Source organism: Sturnira hondurensis, unplaced genomic scaffold, assembly GCF_014824575.4.
Source record: "Sturnira hondurensis isolate 20B ecotype Veracruz unplaced genomic scaffold, ASM1482457v3 Scaffold0015596, whole genome shotgun sequence".
NCBI classification, from domain to species: domain Eukaryota; kingdom Metazoa; phylum Chordata; class Mammalia; order Chiroptera; family Phyllostomidae; genus Sturnira; species Sturnira hondurensis.
The window spans coordinates 8,594,191-8,610,255 of NW_028088227.1; the positions used below are offsets into that span (position 1 = coordinate 8,594,191).

The 16,065-nt window shown below is 39.2% G+C and overlaps 1 non-coding gene across 1 annotated transcript; it reads left to right on the forward strand.

Moving 5' to 3' along the window:
* The first annotated feature begins 8,989 nt into the window (after nt 1-8,989).
* Nucleotides 8,990-9,132, forward strand: LOC119000377 (small nucleolar RNA SNORA15). The gene has a single exon (XR_005069308.1). It is a non-coding gene; the product is annotated as a small nucleolar RNA SNORA15 (small nucleolar RNA).
* The last annotated feature ends 6,933 nt before the right edge of the window (nt 9,133-16,065 follow it).

The window sequence follows — 16,065 nt, forward strand, 5'->3', positions numbered from 1 at the left end:
AAGAATAATCTTTTCAAAGTATTGTCTCTCTGGCACCATTTACTACTCCTTTCCTCCACAGCATCAGTTTCAGTCATTTGGTGGGATGCTCTTAAATGGAAAATTTAGGGAAACACTGGTGCAAGTGAAGCCCCCAGGCCATAAGGAAGTGAATTGTAGATCCAGCTTTCTGATGTATTTGAGGGGAGATAGTTATTTCCTGAGATTGGTTCTCTTTGCCTACACCACTACTTCACAGGCATTTCTGTTCTCTGCTCAGCCAATTTCTAATAACGTTCCATTTGAATTAACTGGCTATTGAATAAGGCTTTTTTTTTTTAAGGCCTATGTGAATAAAAGCCTTTATCTCAGGGTTTTACAGGAGGTACTACATAGTCAGACTATATAGAAATCTTGTCAAGGTGCATGATAGATAAGATAAGTTATATGATAACTTATCGTGATAGCTTATGATAAGCCAGGGCCTAAGATAATGACAATGTGATAATGTTTTTTCTTGAAGAATTGGGGTTATACACTGCCATTTGCCTGTAAGAATACATCCCACTCATGTTCATGTGAAGGGTATTCCTGGGCCAAGGACAAACACGGCCCTTTAGGATTTCAAAACTGGGTGAAGACTTTGAAATAATGGCTGTTCAATGGGTAGATCATCACAGGACTGAGTTGGAGATAATGATCTCTCGTTTCAAAGTTCCCTTGAGGAATGGTGTGCTTTTTATTTGCATTCTCTGATCTGCACTCCGTCAAAAAATGCTGAAAGTGGAAAGACAGATGATTATATGATCAGAGAAATCCAGCTATTTTTGCCTTTTACTTGACATAATTGGGTACATTTCCATTTATTGTAAACCATGACTTGATAAATCGTATTTGTATGCACAGAGTCCAGTGGACAAAAGGCACTGACAAATATTACTTGAGTGAAATGATAAGTGACATTGACATGCATAAGTGCCAGGAAGGTCTGCTCCATGACACTCACTCGTTAACCTGGCCTTTCTCCTCAGTCTTTTATTTAGAAAATGATTCTTGTGCTCTTTTTAATGCCAGTTGGGAAAGGTGGGCAAAGAATAGCCCCCTAAGAGAAGACCTCTAAGGAGATGGATTGAAGATTCTAATTTCTTTCAAATCTTTAACAATTCCTCCCCATTATATCTACTTGTGAGGTCTCCCAGTTGCTCTAGGATGAGATTACTATGAGGTCAGTGTGTCACCCTGGCAGATCCGCACCAGCCCGTGTCCGAGTCCTGCGTTGCACGGAAGGCAAACTGACCCAGAGAGGTGAGCGAGTTGGCCATTCTTTGGTTATCTATGCTGGGAAGAGATTTATTTTGGATACTCAGTTCTCGTTTAATTAAAATGGTGATTTACTCCATCTGCTCACCCTCGCATCTTTGAGGCTATGTAGCCGTCGGGAGAGCTGGCCTCCCTGTTGTCACATCCCTGCCCCCCCAAAGGACGACCCTCTCTGGCTTTGCCAGAGAACAGCAGGCTATTGACTGGATAAAAAAATAAATAATGAATAAACACCATTGTAGAACCTGCTTTCTTAGGAGCAAAGATTTAGATCAGAAGATACTTTGTATAGCAATGAAGATAAATGCTGCAGGCCAAGCATTTCCATCTGTGCTTCACCTCATGGGATTCCTTTACTGAATGAGTGAGCCCAAGGCGTTTTTCACAGCTCAGCTTACTTTTATTTTAAAAGTCAGCAGGGAATACATAATATGGAAAATTCATTTCTGAGAAGAGGTGAGCACAGACACGTGGCGTCGAAATGGTTAATACTCATGCTAACTGTAATCTGAGCAGTCGTTTATGGTGGGATCCAGGAGAAGGAAAAAGTTTACTTTTAAAACCATTATCCCAATGATCTTTGAGAATTTCACCCAAAGCATCATTCCCTGACTATTTAGAGTCTCTTAATGTTTGTGGAAGATAACCTCCTGACTTCCTTTTTCTGCAATATGCCTGGTCTGGGAAACCTGGAGTTCAGCAGAAAGAGATAACACCTTTCCTCCTGTGGACTTTGACAAACGATAAGTCTGAGCCTCCTGGAACCACTTTATTCTTATCCAGAGAAATCTAAGAGTCAGCATGTTCTTTTAAGATAAATCATTCACTTTCTAATTTTTGGTTAACCTTTGACATAGAATTGTGTTATGTGGCCATGGATTCTGGGCAGTTTTAGCGAAGATTATGGTGTTGTCAATCAGCTTAAAAATTAAGAATGATTTTGATTTCACGTGGATTTTTGAAATTCAGTGATAATCACACAAGCCCCTTTGTGATCTGAAGCAGGGGAGGCGGTTTGCACCCGTGGGGCCAATATCCTGGTGCCGCCACCTTCGCCGCAGCAGGTAACGGGGGTGGTAGGTGTATGAGACCGAATGGGGCCCCGCAGTCACACTGGCCAGCATTCAAGTCGTGACCCTGCCCTTTCCTGGCTGTGTTTACTTTTCAAAAAGTACTCAATTTTGTGAAATTCCTTTTTTTCATTTACTCAAGAGGAACCACAATTTGTATTTTATGGCGCTGCCATGGTGATTAGTGAGATAATGTGTTACAACTGTCCATGACTCTTGACACATTGTATTAGGTGATTGATAAAAACTGGTTTTCCAGTCTCTCCATTTTGAGTTCATCACAGGGGCTTTAATTATCAGAAGTTCATAATTATTACATAGTTTCAGCTCAAATATCCCTAGCTTTAAAATGAATTCATTATTCATTAGCATAACTGTGCAAACTTACAAGGCCTTAGCAACAAATTTCATACTACCTTAGAAGGTGACTCTTTTTAGAAGCACATGTTTCCATTGCTGAAAGAGCCAACCCTTCTAGAATATTTTTTTCTGTCTAACCAAATACCTGGGTAAATTTGCTTCATAATTCCCCCTACCACAACAAACCTATCATTGACAGGAGAAATATCCACTGAATCCCCCTAAACTTTCCCTTTCCTGACTGAGGTAGAATTCGTGTCACCAAAGAGGGAAAGTAGATGCCCAGAGAGAGTGGTGGTATTAATACTAGTCACAAAAAAGATGGCTAACGTTTATAAAGCTATAGGCCAACTGCTTTGCAAATGCATCTTGTAATCCCAGCAGCATCCTTAGAAAGGAATATGACCAACCTCATTTGCAGAGGGGGAAACTAAGTAACAGGTTAACTAACTTGTCCAAGGCTATCTCTGTAGGAACGTGGAGGTGAGAATTTAAGTTCAGGTTATCTGAATGCAGAGCCGTGGACTGAAGAACACCGCACTGTTGGGGCCTGAGAGCGGTGAATGGCTGCAGAAGGAGCTCAGCAGCCTGCTGGCCTGGTGGGCCACTCCCCACCAGGCTGTCTCCGTCGTGGCGAGGTTCCTTGGAGATCCTGAGAGCTGCTCTCTAAGGAAGTCAAGATGGCTGTCAGGTGTAAACCCATTGTTACATGAATAAAAAGAGTAGTGTGTGGGAGTGGTATTTGTCCATATCTGCTTATCCTGGTGAGACAAAGATACTTGGAAATTCCCAGGACCGGGCTTACGACCTAATAAATAATAACTGAATGTGTTAAGTATGAGAAGAAACCTTGTAATAATAGGGATGGACCTTGAGGGCATTATGCTAAATGAAATAAGCCAGACAGAGAAAGACAAATACTGTATGGTCTTATTCATATGTAAAATTCCTGAAAGAAAAAAATGGAGTTCATACATACAAGGAGTAGATTGGTGGTTGCCAGAGGCATGATGAAGGGGGTGGGCATGAAATGGACAAAGGGGGTCACAAAGTACAAACTTCCAGCTATGAACTAAATATCACGAGCATGTAATGTACGGCATGGTGACTACAGTTTAAAAATACGTACTGTATTACACATTTGGAAGCTGCTAAAAGAGTGACTCTTAGAAGTTGTCATCACACCAAAAAATTTTTGTAACCAATGTATCATGACAGATGTCAGCCAGAATTATTATGATCATTGCACAATACAGCTCACAAATATCAAATCATTAAGTTGCACACCTGAAACTAATGTTATATGTCAATTATACCTCAATTTAAAAAATAATCACAAAGAAAGCTCAAATAGATGACTACATCTATGAACCTGAATTTTATCTGCTATAACCTGGCATGTGTCCCTCTATTTCAAGTTTAAAATTGGCTGGTATATGGAGAAATGGAGTAGAAATCTAAATTAGAAACTTAATGGAGACAGAAGAAAGAGCAATGAAAACGGAAGGAGGAAAAGAAGGCAGAAGTCACCCACTGACGAAGAAGCACATTTCAGTAGCTTCAACCTTGTCATGCCTCTGTGTGTCAAGCTGTCCATCTCTGACAGTCCCTCCTCTAGGTCCCTGTGGCCTTCACCCCTCACAGCCTGCCTATCGCCCCGGGCTCACTCTCCTTACTATTTAATGTCTTCTTGTTCATGTTGTAAAGTGGTGATTGCCATGGACAACATTTTTGAAGTGGGTTGTTGTATAATCCTTGCTGTAGCATGAAGAAAATATCTTTGGCTTTACACAAATATTATTTGGTAATCATCAGTATCTTGACCATCATAATCTCCACTGGTCATCTGGAAATTTCCAGAGGAGGAGGGGGTACTCGTTAAGAGCATGGGCTTTGGAGCCAGACTCCTTATGAAAATTGGTTATGCTGTTAGTCGTGTACTTTCATCAAATGACTCAGCCATTTTCCTCTATGCATTCTGGGTGATAATACTACCTACTATGTAGGGTGGCTACAAGGATCAAGTGGTATTGGGGTTTCTTAACTTTTTATGCCGTGGATCTGTTGACAGTCTGGAGAAGTCCCTGGAGACTCTTCTCAGAGTAATGTACTTTAAATACATAAAATAAAATATATAGTACCATAAAGCAAAATAATCATATTACAGTTATCCAAATATGTTAAAAGCAAACTTGTGATTAGTAATAAATGCATTAAATAATAAGATCTAAAAGTGGTTATGATATCAAAAGAAATTTTCAAGTTTGTGATAAGTATAAATGTTATTTTGTGATAGCTGTCCCAACTACAATGTGAAAATATCTGTGATTTCTATTGGTGACAGAGACAAAGGTGCTGATAATGCCACCAAAGTTTGCTGTTTTTGTCCTAGCATTTGAAAGAAATGCAAAGTTCAAGTTAAAGGTTGGTGAAAATAAATATGTAAAATTTTTAATCCAAGTTCAAAGATCCTCTTCAATTCTAGCCTTGGACTCTTGGGGGAAGGCTGTGGGACCCAGGTAAAGACCTTGGATTGATGTCACACAGGGCTTAGCACCGAGTGGCACACAGTGAGAGCTCTATAAATGGCTCATTCCCACAGATTTCCTTTAGGAACTGAAGTGATGCCATGCTATTTGTGCAAACCACACGAAATGTCCAATTTCGTAGGTTAAAAGAAGAAATTTTGGCAATTCCATATGGTTCAATCTGATATAATTTAGAAACTCTATAAAATATCTTGTGAAACTATTTTAATTCTTTAGTATATATACCATGAGTTTTTTCCCCTATGAAAGTATCTATTAGCTTAGTGGGTTTTTAAAAGCATAGACTAGCTGGAATTTCAATTGACTATTTCTTTCAGTTCTTTCCAGTATTTGTTGACAATGACAAATGGACACATATTGGGGTTATTCTAAGGTTTATGATGCTTAAGATACATCATTACCTTGTTCATTATAAAACATTTGTTACAGCTGTGATTTACTCATTCCTAATGACTCATTCAAACTTGGAAAACCTCTCTCATGTTGCCAAAAATTGTAGTCTTACAAATTTTGAGTAAGCCCATGACCTAGCTGCATTTAGGTGTCAAATATTACTTAAAAAGAGACTTTAAGTAATTTGCCTCAATTGCTTCCAAAAGAGTATGTAGTGTAGTCACAGAAGCATGTCACCCTGGGCAGCACTGTACTGCCCCCAGATTGAAATAATGAAGGCGAGGGGCAGATTTCAGTTACCGCACACATGTTCTCACTTTGTTAATTATATGATTATCTAACCACTATGCTGTACACCTGAAACTAACACAAAATAATATTGGATATAAACAGTAATTGAAAAAATTTAATAAAAAAGTTAAAATAAAAAAAACCAAAACATATTCTTACAACAAAGTGTTATCATTGCTGGTTTACTTCCTTGTGGCCCCAGTTAGATAATAAAATCTGAAGGTACAGATTCTCTCTCTCATCCATTATAATATCCCCACTACCTAGTTCTGTGCCTTGTACAGAGCAGGCATTCAATAAGTGTTTGTATAATAAAACAATGAAGAAATGAGGAAATGAAAGACTGGCTTCATCAACTACTCTTCTCACCTCCAGCTGATAAAAGAGAAGAGTCATTGGGCTATGACTCTGGTTTGGTTTGCCTCCAACATTCCAGAGTGAGGTTTTTTTCTGAGGTTTGCACTCTCAGAAATATTGTCAGTTCAGCTCCAGCTGGTGTGGCTCAGTTGGTTGGAGTGTCGTTCAGTGCACCAAGAGGTGGAGGGTTCCATTCCTGGCTGGGGCGTGTAAGGCAACCAATGGATGTTTCTCTCCCTCTCTGTCTCCCTCTGTGTGTCTTTCTCCCTTCCTTCCTCTCTCCCAAAAAGTAATGAGAAAATATCCTTGGGTGAGGATAAAAGGAAGAAATATTGTCAATTCAATAAAATATAATTAAATGGGGCTGGGGTGGGGGAAAAGGCAGAAAATTGTACTTGAACAACAATTAATTTTTTAAAAAGGTTCCAAAATGTATAATTAAATGGAGGGAAATAATTAGTTTTATGAGCATTTAAAAAACAATTGCTTTTTAAAATGATGCATGCTATGAAAGATAATGTGTTAATCAAGTTAAGCATATAAACGAGATTGCTGAGAGCAAGGTTGACTTTAAAAAAACAAACCTTTCAAACATTATCAAGCTCCTTAGTGTCATCTGTTTCCATTCAAATGGCGGATCCTATTATTTAAAATGTGTAGTTTATTATGTAAAGTATACTCCTGAGAAATATGTAGAACACACTCATAAGTAAAAACACTTGGCACATACTAAGTGTTCAAAAATACGTTAATTGTATTAATCAGATTAGTAGAAATAACATCACTTTGTTGTTTTAATTTTGTCTTTTTAAAATTTGTTACAAAACTTTGGTATCTTTTCACATGTTTACTTATCTTGTGTTTTGTTTTTTTTTTACCCTGAGATGTCTCTCTATGCCACTTACCCTTATTATTAAGAATGGGTTCCTACATTTTACATTGATCCATTAGATCTCAATCGTTTATCCTAAAAATTGATACTATTTCCCCAGGCTAATGTTCATTTTGGGGCATTGATTTTATGTGTGAATATGTGTTTGTTTTTGCCAAGTCAATGATGAATAATATTCTATAATTTAAAAGGTCTTTTTAATACAATATTATAACATTTAGTTTTGTTTCATTCTGTTATAGTTTAATATCTCTATATTCGCATCTTTGATCCATCTGATTTGGGGAAAAGGAATTATGCAGAGGTGTGGCTTCATTATTTCCCAAATGGCTACCTAGGTGTCCCAAAACCTCTCACTGCAAACCTGGTTTTTTTCCCCACTGTTTCGAAAACCCAGCTTCATTGAAGTCACCCTGTCATAAACTTGTGATCATTTCTGAGTTCTTTCCACTGAGCTCTCTATTGTTGTAAACCACAATTATAGTTGGTTAATCCACAATTGCCATTTTCTTTCCCAGAATTTTCTTTGCTATTCCCTCATGTTTATTTTTCAGATAAACTTTACAGGCATTTTGCAAGTTCCCTGGAACTTGTGATTTTGATTAGGATTTTATGAGCACTTAACCCAGTGCTGACACATTTCAACCCTCTATGAGTGAAAAATACAATTGTAATTTCAATAATAATTTGGATTACCTAATCAAATGAATGACAGGTATGAAAAGGATGAATATCACAATTCTTTGCGATATTGCCACTCCTTATCAAGAGAAAATTTGGATAGTTTCCAATTATTTAAACTTTAAAAAAAAACCTACCTCAGTTTAGATGTTCGACTAACAATGGAGTTAGGTCATGATGAAACTATTGTAAGTTGAAAATATCTTAAGCCTAAACTGTATTTAATATATGTAACCTATTGACATCATAGTTTACCCTGGCCTAGCCTAGCCTACCTTAAATGTGCTCAGAGCACTTACATTAGCCACAGATGGGCAAAACCATCTAACACAGAGCCTGTTTTATGATAAAGTGTTGACTATCTCATGTAACTTACCAAATACACTCCCCGAAAAACACTGGCAACACAGTGCACCACAGAGTATTGGTTGTTCACTCTTGCAAGCACATGGCTGACTGGGAACTGCCCAGTATCATGACAGTGTATGGCACTGCATGTCTCTACCCCAGGAAAAGATAAAAATTCAAAATCTAGAAAGTGTAGTTTCTACTTAATGTGTACCATTTTCACACCACCCTAAAACCAAAAACTTTTCAGTGGAACCATCATAAGCTGGAGACCGTCTGTAGTTAAGTTGATGTTCTACTCACTGTCCTCTCCTGTGACAACAAATCTACACCTTCCTTAAATATCCTTTCTCAGTGTCTGTACTTTTGGAGAGAAAATCTATAGCACCCGGCTACAACTCCTTTCTCTTCCTCAAAGTTGCCAGCCCACCTCCATTTGTACTCCTTCTCCATCCCAGTTAACGTTTTCATATTGCTTAATCCAACAGTCGTTTCCATTTCCCACGCCTCATCTGTCTTGACTTCTCAGCAGAATATTTAACAGCATTTGTTATTTCCTTCTTGATAGTCTCTTCCTTTGGCTTCCCCACTTCACTCTTGGATTTTCACTCCTTGTCTGACTGCTTCTTATAAACCTTCTTTGACTTTAAATGTTTAAGTTATCGGGAATTTTCTCTGGGTCCCTTCTTTTCTTCTTCTTCTCACTCTCCCTTAATGACCTTAAGGACCCTCTTTAATTATCATCTAAGGTATGGCTGAATACTGTGTTCTTTTTATCATTAGTGGCTTACACAGCCATACACTATGCAAAAGTAAAGTCTTCCCTTTAAAATGGCTATGATGGTATGCCAAGTTTTTTCATACCATATCATGACTAAAAGTGGACACAAATTTTAAAAATCATCAGTCTTTTCTTATCCATGGTTTCAGTTAACTGCGTTAACCATGGTCCAAAAATATTAAGTGGAAAATTCAAGAAATAAGCAATTCATAAGTTTTAAATTATGTGTGATTCTGAGTAGTGTTATGAAATCTTGTGCCATGCTTCTCTGTCCCGTCTAAGATGTGAATCATCCCTTTGTTCAGCATATCCACGCTCTTATATGCTTCCCGCACATTAGTTGCTTTGTAGTGATCTGGTTATCAGATCTACTATTATGGTATCTCCGTGCTCATGTTCTGACAACCCTTATTTTACTTAATGATGCCCCCAAAGCCATTTACATAACTCTTATTACAGTACAGTGTTATAATTGTTCAAGTTTATCATGATTGCTGTGAAGCTCTTACTATGCCTAATTTATAAATTAAAACATCATAGGTATGTATGTACAGGAGAAAAAACACAGTACATATGAGGTTTGGCACTATCTGTGTTTTCAGATATCCACTAGGGATGTTAGAATATTTTTCTTGTGGATAAAGACCAAGTATTTTTATCCTGGACTCATACCTACTCATACCTCTTATTTTTCTATGTTTCAGTTGAAATATCTACTTGATTACTTGAAAGTTCCACTTAAAAGTCTCATTGCATCGTATGTTAGATTTCAGATTGAACCGTACCACTCCCTACCCCACTTTCATATACAGTCCTTTAATTCTCCCCACCTGGGATTATGGCTGTTCCATCCACTCCATTGCTCATGCCAAAATCTGACTATAGTCTATAATATGAACATCTTACATTCAAATGATTACCAAATCTGGTTAGTATTTCTTGCACCCATTCATATATTCTCATCATCACTACCCCCACCCAAATCCAAGAACCCCATCACTAGCCTAGACTCCTGTGCCAGCTTCTATCTCTGAATATTTTTAGGTATCCTTTTCAACCAAGCTGGTCTCTTACTGAAAGTCAAAGTAATAGTTTAAAAAATATTAATTTGATATTACTTCCTTGCTTAAAGCACTTTTAGTGGCTTCTCATTATTCTCATAAGAAAGTTACTATAGCCCTGGCTGGTGTAGCTCAGTGGATTAAGCGCAGGCCTTCAAACCAAAGGATCGTGGTTCAATTCCCGGTCAGGGCACATGCCTGGGTTGCAGGCCAGTTCCCAGCAGGGGATGCACAAGAGGCAACCATACATCCATATTTCTCTCCCTCTCTCCTTCCCTTCCCCTTTAAAGATAAATAAATAAAATCTTGAAAAAAAAGAAAGTTACTATAATCTGTGGGGGCGACTTCCCTTGCAAGTCCCCCCGTGTGCCACGGATGAGAGTAAATATGACCGAGACATGATGTGATCTGCTTGGTGAGGAGAAGTGGCCATTTTCCCAGAGGGAAAAGGCCATGGGCTGGTGGTCAATTTCTCAGGGGAGACAAAGGCCAGCAGCGGCCAGTTTCTCCAAAGAGAAAAAGGCCCCAAGCGCCTTCCTCCAGGGCCTTTTATTGGGTTGTAATACACAGAAATACAGGGTGGCAAGGATCAAACAGCAGATAACATTTCAAAGAAATCTGAGGGCTTAGCATGAGTTCGAGTCTGTCAGGAACAGAGTTTCAGGGTTTCCTGCTCTAACCCTTAACATATGAATGAAAGTACTCTTAGCAAAGCAGATTTCACAGGTTTATCAGGAAGTCTTTGTGATGCCAGATTGTTCCCCAGGACATGCTCTAGCAAGGCAAGGAGCTGCACCTCTCCCCATCAGGTATTCAGGCTTGAGGGGATTAGAGCCAGGAAGCGCTTCTCCCAGAGAACATGGGGACTCGGGCTATGTCAAAGCTGGGGGGCGAGAGTCCATTGCTCTTCGTTGCAACCCCCCCAACCCCAGTCCTGACATGAAGGCCTCCCAAGTGATCGAGTCTGGCTTTGGTTTGGCTTAGGTTGCCCCCCGCTGTGAGGGGTCTTACCTGTCATTGACTTCCGAAAAAGCTTTGGGGACAAAGAGAAGAAACTGAGGCAGCATTTGCTACCAGAGACAAGCTTTGTCTCCTACGGCTGGCATTCCAGAGGTCGTCCCTCACCCTTAGCCACAAGGGGTGGAGATACAATTCGTAGAACCAGGCAGAGCGGTCTACAACAATAATCCACAAGGTACAGTGTGACCTGTCCCCAAATTGTTTCTTCAGCATTACCTTCTGTCAAGCTTCCTTATGATCACTGTACTTTATGTGACCACTTTTTCGAAGGTGAAAAATCTTTTATCTTTCTCCTCCTTTCTTGTCTGGCCAATTCTTACTCATTCCTAAGCTTCACATTAAATGTTACATCCTTAGGAAGGTCTTTCTTCACCCGTGAGTACAGGCTAGATGCCAATGTTTGCATGCGTTTATGGTACCAGATGCTTTTCCTCCTGCTACATTATAGTAGTTATTATATAATTCTTTGTGTGTTTATTTTTGTAATTTACTAGATTGAATTCTACATGATGCCAAGGACTATATAATTTTTAAAACCTTTTTAATTAATAGTAGAGGAGTCACATGACATTGTAAGAAAGAGTACAGAGAGATCCTGTGTACACTTCCCCATTTCCCACAATGGCAACATGTTGGATAACCACCGTACAATGTCACAACCAGGAAACTAACATCAATGGCTTGTGCCAACCGGATTCAGAGTTCACCATGTGCTCATCTCTGTGTGTGTATTGTTCTATGCAACTTTAACACATGTAGATTCGTGTGACCACCACCACAGTCAAGACACTGAACAGGTCCATTGGAAGGATCCCTAGTGCTACCCTAGTCTACCAAAGAAATAGGACAAAGCTGGTGAGGCACTATGAATCTTCGTGAGCAAGTGTTTTCTACAAAGCTAATTCTAAGCTTTAATGAATTCACCTTCTAATAACATCTAGCATGTCATGGGAATTGGCATGGGTTATAAACACAGCAACTAACAGTATTTTAATGTGAGGAGAAAGATTTTTAACTTATCAACCACAATAAAAATTAAAGTAGATAAAGTGGGAAAAGACTAAAAATACATTATTTTGCTAAATGATAGCAGCAGGGTCTTCTCCTGTCCTATGACAGGTAGCAGTTGAGAAGGAATGAGTTCAATTACGGAAATGAGAAAGCCCTGGCCCTGGCTGGTGTGGCTCAGTGGATTGAGCACTGGTCTGCGAACTAAAGAGTCACTGGTTCAATTCCTGGTCAGGGCACACACCTGGGTTATGGGCCAGGTCTCCAGCAGGGGGCGTGCAAGAGGCATCCACGTATTGATGTTTGCCTTTCTTCTTCCCTTCCCCCTCTCTAAAAATAAATAAATAAAATCTTTTTTAAAAAAAGAGTTGTCACCAGAAATGACTTTAAAAAATAAAAGAAAGAGAGATCTGGCTACAAATTCCTTCACTGCGATTTACTAGGCTATGGGACCATGGGCAAGTTATTTCACTTCTGAGTTTCAATTTCTTCATCTGGAAATGGGGCACATGCCCAATATACAGTGTTTTACAATGATTAAATGAAACAATATATTTAAAAATAAGAACTACCTTATCACTCGACATAGAGCAGGTTCTCAGATAAGTGAAAGAAATGCTGATATCCTGCATTTGCCCTTTCCCCATCTGAGATTGATTTAAAAAACCAAGGTAATTTAGTTTACATTTCTGAATATATATCTGACATTAAATGTTATGTCTAATGCCTAACTCTGAATATAATAGAAGTTTGGCAAATGTGATTTACAATGGTAAATTTAAAAAGTTGTAAAGAGATATTTAGAAAACCATCTTAAAGGGGTTCAGAACACCTATTCCAACATGTATACATGGGTTCCCACATATCACTAAGCAGTTTCCAACACCCACTGGGCATCTTACAATGTAACTCAATTCTGACACTGTCTGCCCAGAGATAGCATCAGATCCCACAGGTTGAAGGCTCAGTCCCACAAGACTACACACCACCCTTGCCAATGCCAATCACAAGTCCAAGTTGTTGCCTGTATTTCTGACTCACTGGCTGTTAAGTCACAGATTTCTACAACCCCTCCCTTGGGTTGAATTAACTTGAAAGAGTGGTTCAAAGAACTCAAGGAAACATTTTACTTACAAAAGTATGGGTTTGTTATTGAAGTCTATAATTCCGGAGCAGCCAGATAGAAGAGACGCATGAGGTAAGGCATGGGGGAGGGGCTCAGCGCTTCCACGGCCTCTCCAGGAAGGCTACCATCCCCAAACTGCCACATACACACCGAACTAGAAGCGCTCGGAACCTCCTCCCATTTTCATGCAGGATTTGTTACATAGGCAGGGTTAACCCTTTGGCCATTAGTGAATGATTCAACCTTCGGCCCCTTCCCCCTTCCCATAAATCAGTGGGTAGTACTAAAAGCTTCCACCCTCTACTTGTGGGTAGTTGTCTGCACAACTAGACACTATCTTTGGTCACCATCCAAAAGTCACTTGATTAACATATACCTATTTCACCTTAATGGCTCTAAAGCATTTTCAAAAATTGAGGGTAGGGGATCAAGTATTGTAACAAAAGATGCTCTCATTATTCTTGTCCTTGGGAAATTCCAGGGGTTTAGGAACTGAGAGCCAGCAACTGTGGATGAAGATCAAATACACAAGGGAAATGTATTTGGTCCCCTGAATGACCAGATATGCATTTCTTATAAATCACGGTATTGCCCACCTTTTCTGAAGTTCTTCAATGTTAGGCCAAACTAAGACTTTTTGATCCTACTGGCGAAAAGTTATCTTTTATTTCCTGTCCACTAGCAGAACCAATTAAAATGTGAGTTGAGAACACAGGTGTTGGAAATCCCACCCCCAGGATTGTCTTCATTTAAATACTGAAATGGAAATGTCACTCTATTACTTTTTACCTGGCCCTCACTGAAGACCGGATCAACCCACCACCAGAAAATTGTCTCCCTTGATTATCCTGTTAAACTACTATGCTGGGAACTTCCGTCAAGCCCTGGATTTTCTTCGAAAATCCCAGAGAGGGTTTCAAAGCATTCTTCCTTAAGGGGTGGCTCCTTCAGCACCTCCTTATTCCCCTCTCCTCCCAACCGGCTAGGATTTGCTTAAGACTATAAAACACGGTGCTAAAGGCACACTGGTAGCTGTCACTCAGGGCTTAGGAGTCTAGTCCCGTTCCCTAGCTCCGTATCTGGTGTCTTCTCATGGTTGCTGCATCCCCCCTGCTGCACCCCCTAACCGTGTCCGGGGCCGACTTAGTGGAGCCTTTCCTTATCTGTGCCCTTCTCTAAAGCTGAACAACAGAGGCATTTACAAACTTGATTGGAAATGAACTTGTGAGCCCAATCATTATTTAATCAAGCTGGTGGATGTGGAAGAAAAGAGCAAAACCACTTAAATATGGATGATAATAGTCCCTGACTTCACCTCGACTTGTGAGAAATGATTACTCTTTCCAGCGACACATACAGTAAGTCATAAGATTGCCATTTACTGCTCTTGCTTTCAGCATATCCTTCATTATTATACATGGCATTCCATCTATCAGCCAAAAATAGACTTCACTGACATATAGGTTATAAATTCATCTTGGAAAAAATAATATTCCTTTACTGACATGGGTATATAATATATGAGTATATATAACTTAGTTCAGTCTTAATTATAATATGCAGTACCCCATAACTTGTTTTTATTTTATCTACACTTTTTTAAAGCTCAAAAACTCTCTGATGCATAACTTTGTATTCTATATTATTTTGGTTGAAATTTTTTAAAATTGAGACACTATTTTCGTCCATTTCTTCTATAATATTGCTAAATTTTTCTTGGAATTATTAATTACTTTTTGAAAGAAACACACAGAAAGAAAAGGATACTTTATTGTCACAATTTGAATGATATAAGATCATTATGAATTGATTTACATGAACAGTAAGGTCCTTTGGTCCTGAAAAGGCCTGTACTATTAATACATGAAAGTTGTGCTTGGTAAGCACTTCATACATATTATCTGAATTTATCTTCATAACACCCCAACATGGTAGATGATATTATTTTATCTATTTTGAAAATATATGATGCACCTATGACTTAAAAAAGTGAGATCATTTTCCCAAAGTTACACAGCTAATTAGTGACAGAGCTAAACTACAAAATTATACAATACATTCACTTTTAACATAATGAGACATGGTGTTTGTTTTCCCTTTTCAGAATGTGATGGGCAATAATTGTGTCACACTTACATAACTAACAAATTAACCAACTAAACAAATGCAGTACATATTAATTCCCACATACTCAGCTGTGTAAGAACAGTTCATTTTCCACAGATTACAGCAATTTAATTTCTGATTCCAAGCCTTGTTGTTCTCACTTCTTCTGGACTCCTTTTCTGCCTCTTCCCAGAGCCCAAGAATGCATCTCCCACTGTCCAGCAACCTAAAATGACCCCATGAGTTGAGGGCCTTTTCTGTGAGACGGACCCTGGTCAGTCAGCCTGGATGCACCTTACATCTGTTCTTCACTGAGGGTTTGCCACAACCTTGCAAGCAGGATCTGAGTCCAGAATACTTCTGGACCCCAGAACTCTGTCTCTTCTCTGCCTGTTCTCCACCCCATCATTTTTTTCACTGGGGGTAGTTAAAGGGGGAACTGGCAATCACCTCCTCTCCCCACTCCATCTTCCCTAGCTATACCTGGGAATCCCATTCTTCGTTCTCCACACCAAACTGTCTCCTTTCACCAAAGGGTTTAGGCCTGTGTAAAAGAAGACCACAATGACCAAGGCTCTGATTCTACCTCACACCCGGCCTCAACACTTACCCACAGCAATGAAGTTTGGAGCTAACTGTCCTCTTGAATGGGAAAATAAGGTGTAGGAGAAGTATAGGAGATGATGTATAAATTTATATCTCAAAACATAATCAAAAGCCACA